Below are 6,639 nucleotides of genomic sequence, written 5' to 3'. Positions count from 1 at the left end.
GACTCCTGTCTCACATTGAGGTCTTTCAACCATTTGGAGTCTATTTTTGTGTGTGGTGTAAGGAAATGGTCCAGTTTCATTCTTCTGCATGTGGCTATCCAATTTTCCCAACACCATTTGTTGAAGAGACTGTCTTTGTTCCATTGGACATTCTTTCCTGCTTTGTCTCATGACTAAGGTTTTACTAGACAGTAGTAATGGCCTTTTCCTAACAACAGCTAGTCCCTCAAGGCCCTGGAAACCTTGTTTCCAAATTCCCTAGAGACTTCTATTACTCCCTAACCCCCTCCCAACTTGAAAGTATATAATCAGCCACTCTTCACAACCCCAGCGCTGCCCTTTCTGCCCATGGATCCTGTCCCCATGCTTTAATAAAACCACCTTTTTGCACCTAAGATGTCTCAAGAACTCTTTCTTGACCGTTCATTCCTGAACTCCAACATTTTCTCATCATCTCATACTGGAATGCAAACTCCTTGATGGTTAAAATATGTCTGTCCCTTCTCCTGTTGTATCCCAGGCTTTAATTCAGTACTTTGCTAAGAGTACCTCCTTAATGTGTTTATTAAGGAGAGAAGAGAGAGAAAAGAGACATGTATACAGCTTAAGGTCTTAACCTTAATAATAATTATGAAAATGACTCTAATACTTATTGAGCCATTATGTCCCAGGCTTCTCTCATTTCCCTGAGATGTCGATTTCATCATCCCTATTTTGTAAATAAGAGATCAAAACCCAGAAAGGTATAGTAACTTGCCTAAAGTCACTCAGCTATTAGGTGATACATTGAGAATTTAAACTCTGTCTGACTCCAAGGTTCATTTTGGAGTCTCTGTTATCAAAGAGCAGGCTTTCTCAATGTTGGCTTTATTGGGCTACAGAATCCCTTGTTGTAGAGGCTCCTAGGTGCACTTTAGGATGTTTAGCAACATCCCTGGCCTCTACTCACAGATACCAGTAGAACCCCACACACACCAGTTGTGACAACCAAGAATGTTTCCAGACATGGCCAAATGTCTCCTAGGGGACAAAAATCATCTCTGACTGAGAACCACTGCCTTAATAAGCTATATCCTTAAAAAAGCAAATTAAAATTCCCACTTTCTCAAAAAAAATTTTTTTTCCTAAGCCTTAAATTTACCTTAACCTTACTTGGCTGAATTCAAATTAAGGAGACTTTCAAATCTGATGAACTCTTCATTGGTTATATTCAATCTCTTATTAGACTTTTCAGAAACTTAACAGACAGACTGCCCCCTATCCCCAGCCTCCTGTCATCTTTAAATCTGAAAAGAAAGAGAATAGCCTTGATTTCAAGGGAAGGCAAGCACAAAAGTGATGGCTCACACTTAAAGGGGGAATTTGTGATTTGTTATCAGATTATCCCTTTTTTGTTCATAGCAGTCAACAGTCCAAAGATAGTTGTAGAATTAAATGTGTTATTAAGTTTTGTCTTTTCCATCTAATTTTATATGCTTATTTTCATTCACTGCAAAGGGGAGTTTTTTTAAAGCTGAAATGTTTATTAAGACATTTCCTAAACAAACTATATTAAGAATGAAGAGATGGTCTATAGTAATAGAAATTGGTGACACCTGGTGGTGGACTGTATAAAACTTCTTAGAGTTTAAACAGGGTTATTATTATTAAGAATAATCTGTGCTATTTCAGTCAAGTACTATGAAGTATTTTTGGCTCACAGCTGTTTTAATGAGCAGGGCAGGAGCATATAATTGCAAAGGGTTTAATTGTGGAATTCAGAATAGCTAATACAACCCCCCTCCCTTGTGTAAAAGCTTTGTGCAGGCAGGAACAGAGAGCAGAGGCAGATCCATATGCTTATAAGACCTCCATCAGGAACTGGCTTTGGCTCTTATAATCAGAAGATGAACCACGGGTGGCCTTAGAATGTGGCCCACCAGGAGAGGATATGGCTTAGACATGGTTGCTATCAGGGAGGGTCCAGTGAGATGGAAGATGGATGCTACTTGCCTGGTGTGGCAAGGATATAGTCAAGAGAGACCAGGTATACCTAACAGCCATCATCATGCCTACCTTTCATTAGCTACTCTGTTGAAGTTCACCTGAAATACACAGGTAATTGTCTCAATTGTGTGTATATATGTGTGTGTGTACAGGCAGATGGTGGTAATTGGAGGTCACTTCACTAGCCCCAGGCACTCAGAATGCAAGCTGGCTGCCTCAGAGGTAAATGTTTCTCTCACATTTGCAGAGAATCTACACAACTGAGGATTTTGAGTCCTAGGCTGATTGATAATTGGTATTTCCCTGCAGTCACTCCTGGCCCTGCCTCTTGCTGATGAGCATTTCCTTTGACTCATTGTAGCTGCTAAAATTAGTTCCTCTAGGACATGCTTGGAAAACCTGCTCCTGGAAGACAGTTTAATTCCAGAATGGGGACTGAGCCCCTAATATGTGCCTTGCACTGTCCAACATCTGGACTATAAAGGCAACTGAGACACAGCCGTGTGCTCAGGAGTACAAAGTCCAGGGGGAGACAGTGATCATATCAGTCTTGGGTTTGGTACTATGGAGACAGAGCACAAAGTACACATGGGACAGGAAGGAGGACAGGGCCAATAGAAGCCACCACCCTGGAAGTCCACACAGTTTCCATTTTCCTTGAATTTGGTTTAGCCAGAGTCCTAGGAGTGGTCGTACCTTTGGGAAACTGTTCATCTGAGGGCTCTTACAATCTGGGTAGCTAAGGCTACCCAGTATTCTCTCTCTCTCTCTCATTTTTTTTTTAAGTCATCTCTACGCCCAACATGGGGCTTGAACTCATGACCCCAAGATCAAGAATTGCATGCTTCACTGACTGAGCTAGCTGGGCACCCCAACCCCAGTATTCTCTTGTCACACAAAACTTCCTCGCCCTCCTGACCTTGTACCTTCTGTCTGGGACTCATTTCCTAGACTTTAAAGGCCACTTTCTGGGCCTTACTCAAGTCCAAGATGATAGCTTCCTTCCTTATGTCTCAATTAACAATAAATAGAAATATTGGAAACAACCCAAATGTTTGACCATTAGAATTTGGTTAAATATATCATGGACTAGTATGCAGTGACAAAAAAATTATAACATAGAAAATTTCTTGGATAAAATATTCATAATATTTGGTTAAGCAAAAAATTCAATTATAAAGAGTATGTATAATATTTTCCAGTGGCCACAACCATGAATTGCTGCTTTAGGATGAAACCAGAAATTACCTCAAGAAAGTACTGAGTAGGGGGAAGATCATATATAGTAGGATTCTAAATACACAACACACACACACACAAAATGGAATAAAAGACTTATGAAATATTCACCAAAATGTTACCAATGACCACCTCTGGGTATCCATAAACATGTAATATTTTATAACCGAGAAATGTTTATTTATAGAAATCCAGCCTCAAGGCAATCCAATAGAGAAAGGATAGTCTTTTCAACAAATGATGCTGGAAAAACATTTACATTCAAAAAAAAAAAAATGAATCTAGACACTGACTTATACCTTGTGCAAAATTTAAGTCAAAATGGATCAGAACCATGAGAGACAATGGACTCTGAAAAACAAACTGAGGGTTCTAGAGGGGAGGGGGGTGGGAGGATGGGTTAGCTGGGTGATGGGTATTAAAGAGGGCACGTTCTGCATGGAGCACTGGGTGTTATGCACAAACAATGAATCATGGAACACTACATCTAAAACTAATGATGTAATGTATGATGATTAACATAACAATAAAAAATTTAAAAAAAATGGATCAGAGACCTTAATGTAAGATGAAAAATTATATAACTTCTAGAAGAGGACATAGGAGAAAATCTAGGTGACCTGGGGTAGAGTGATGACTTTTTTTAGATACAACTCTGAAAACACTGTGAAAGAAAAAATGGAAAAGTTAGACAAAAGCTTATTCTCTGTGAAAGATACTGTTAAGAAAATTAAAAGGCAGCTCACAGACTGGGAGAAAATATTTATAAAACATATATCTGATAAAGGTCTTGTATCCAAGATATATTTTTTGAAAACTCTTAAATCTCTAATAAAAAAACAACCCAATTAAAAGCTGTATAGACACCTAGCCAAGGAAGAGATGCATATGGAAAATGAGCAAATGCAAAGATGCTAAACGTCAGATGTAATTAGAGAATTGCAAATTAAAACAACAATGAGATAGCACTACATACCTATTAGAGTGGCTAAAATGCAAAACATTGACAACATCCAAAGCTGGTAAGGACCTGGAGAAACAGGAAATCTCATTCATTGATCGTGGGAATACAAAATTACACAGCCACTCTGGAAGACAGTCTCTACTTACAATCTCTACCCTGGAAGACTGTTTGCCAGCCTCTTAAAAAGCTAAACCTATACTATGAAATGAATGTGCCCTAGATATTTACCCAAATGAGTTGAAAACATGTATACACAAAAAAAACTGCCCACATATGTTTATAGCAGACTTACTCACAATTGCTAAACACTGGGAGCAATCAAGATGTCCTTCAGTAGTTGAATGGATAGACAAACTGTGGTACCTCCATACAATGGTATATTATTCAAAAATAAAAGGAAATGAGCTATCAAGCCTCCAAAGACATGGAGGAAATTTAAGTGTATATTGCTAAGTAAAAGAAACCAATCTGAAGATGTTTTATATGAGATGAATTCAACTATAGGACACTGTAGGGAAGGCAAAACTATAAAGACTATAAAAATGATCACTGGTTGCCAGGGCTTCTGGAACAGTGCGGGAGAAGGAGGAAAGGAGGGATAGGTGGAGCATAGGGGATTTTTAGAGCAGTGAAATTATTTGGTGTGGTACTAAAATGGTGTCTACATGACATGCATTGGACAAAACCCATAGAATGTACAACAGGAAGGGTGAACCCTAGTATAAACTATGTACTTTAGTAAAAATAATGTATTAATATTGGTTATCAACTGTAACAAATGTACCACACCAATGCAAGATGTGAATAATGGGAAGAAATATGTTTTATGGTGGAAGGAGGGGGTAGAGAGGAGGAACTGTGTGGGAACTTCCTGTTTAAGTTTTATATAAACCTAAAACTGCTCAGGTAATAATAGTCCACTCATTTCTTAAAAAAGAAATCTAGCTTCCAGTAAACCCTTTGAAGACTCTCTTCTGACATTTGGTCCTAGTGGACAACTCGTTTGGCCTCTTAGTCACTTCTGGTGAGAAGTGTTCCTACGGAGTCAAGTCCTAAATGGTGGGGAATCTAGATGTCTAGTCCCTTCAAAATACTGAAGGAAGTGGGGCACCTGCCTGGCTCAGTCAGTAGAGCATGTGACTCTTGATCTTGGGATTGTGAGTTCAAGCTCCACGCTGGGTGTAGAGCTTACTTAAAAAATAAAATGGTTAAGGGACGCCTGGGTGGCTCAGTCGGTTAAGCGACTGCCTTCAGCCAAGGTCATGATCCCAGGGTCCTGGGATCGAGTCCCACATTGGGCTCCTTGCTCAGCTCTTTCTGTCAAATAAATAAAATCTTTAAAAAAAACAAATAAATAAATAAAAATAACTAAAATGGTTAAGGGTTAATTTTAAAAAAACACCAAGGGAAGGTATTGGGCAGGGGGTGGGGGGGGAGGGTGTCTGGCTTTCTTGGTCATTTTTTCTCTCCTTTCTTGTACATCTTTAAATAGTCAAGTTGATGGCAATAGAGTAAATTTCTAAGCAGGAAATCTGGCTGCCTTTGGATTCAAATACCTTCTGAATATTTTTCAGAGGTTTCAGGCAGCTTATCACTGCCATCAGCCGAAGTGTAAGAACCATTAGAGAACTGTGGGCCCGACTCTAATCTATGAGTTACATACATACGGAGGTAGTGTTATCAATTCCATTTATAGCTGAGGAAAATGGCAGCTCAAGGGCTCTGACTAGTTTGCCCAGGGGCACACGGCTAGTGAATACACACAGTGACGTTGCAGAGACTGGTGATCACCCTCTCTACTCTCTTCAGACAGGCTTTCCAGGAGCGGGGATATTTCAGAATCCAGCAGTCCCACCACATGCCAACTCATTTTCTGGTTTACCTCGCCTCCTTCAACTCTCATTTTGCATTGCAGCTCATCACTGTCCAAAGAGGGGTGGCCATGTCAGTGAATGTTAGGGTACCCTCTTCTTTTTGGGGGATGGAGAAGCACTATGGATGCTTTTTAAGGCTATGCAAATAGTCCCTCTTCTAGAATGCTTGCCTCATGGTTTTGCTTGGAAATTCCTTAAAGATGAAGATTTTTCTTGGCTTCATCTTGGTTACCTGGTATGCTGTTAGGTGCTTAGGTAGTGCTCGGTAAGCTTCTGTTGAATGAATGAATGAATGAATGGAATCATACCTCTGTCATAACAGCTATTTCATGCTGATCTGTTGTCATTGTTTATTGCACACATTTTTTGTTAAGCACCTACTATACCCCAGGGAATCATGATGGGGTTCAGCAGTGAACAAGATAGGCAATAACCCTTCTCAGGTGGTATTTGCATTCTATTGCAAAGAGAAAGGCCATAAACAGATTAATAATTTTGTAGCGCATTTAACTTTTTAAATTGAATTTTTATTGAGATAACTGTAGATTCACATATAATTATAAGAAATAATACAGC

General features: G+C 39.3%; 1 pseudogene; it reads right to left on the bottom strand.

Annotated features, from left to right (window-relative positions):
- Positions 1-6,410, bottom strand: part of LOC102730335 (tRNA-splicing ligase complex subunit RTRAF pseudogene) — a 7,951-nt pseudogene extending 1,541 nt beyond the window's left edge.
- Between the last annotated feature and the right edge of the window lie 229 nt (positions 6,411-6,639).

Source organism: Leptonychotes weddellii, chromosome 1, assembly GCF_054177405.1.
Source record: "Leptonychotes weddellii isolate Sample4059 chromosome 1, ASM5417740v2, whole genome shotgun sequence".
Classification (NCBI taxonomy): domain Eukaryota; kingdom Metazoa; phylum Chordata; class Mammalia; order Carnivora; family Phocidae; genus Leptonychotes; species Leptonychotes weddellii.
The sequence above is the reverse complement of the archived record's forward strand: the minus strand, read 5'-3'. Positions and strand labels throughout refer to the sequence as shown.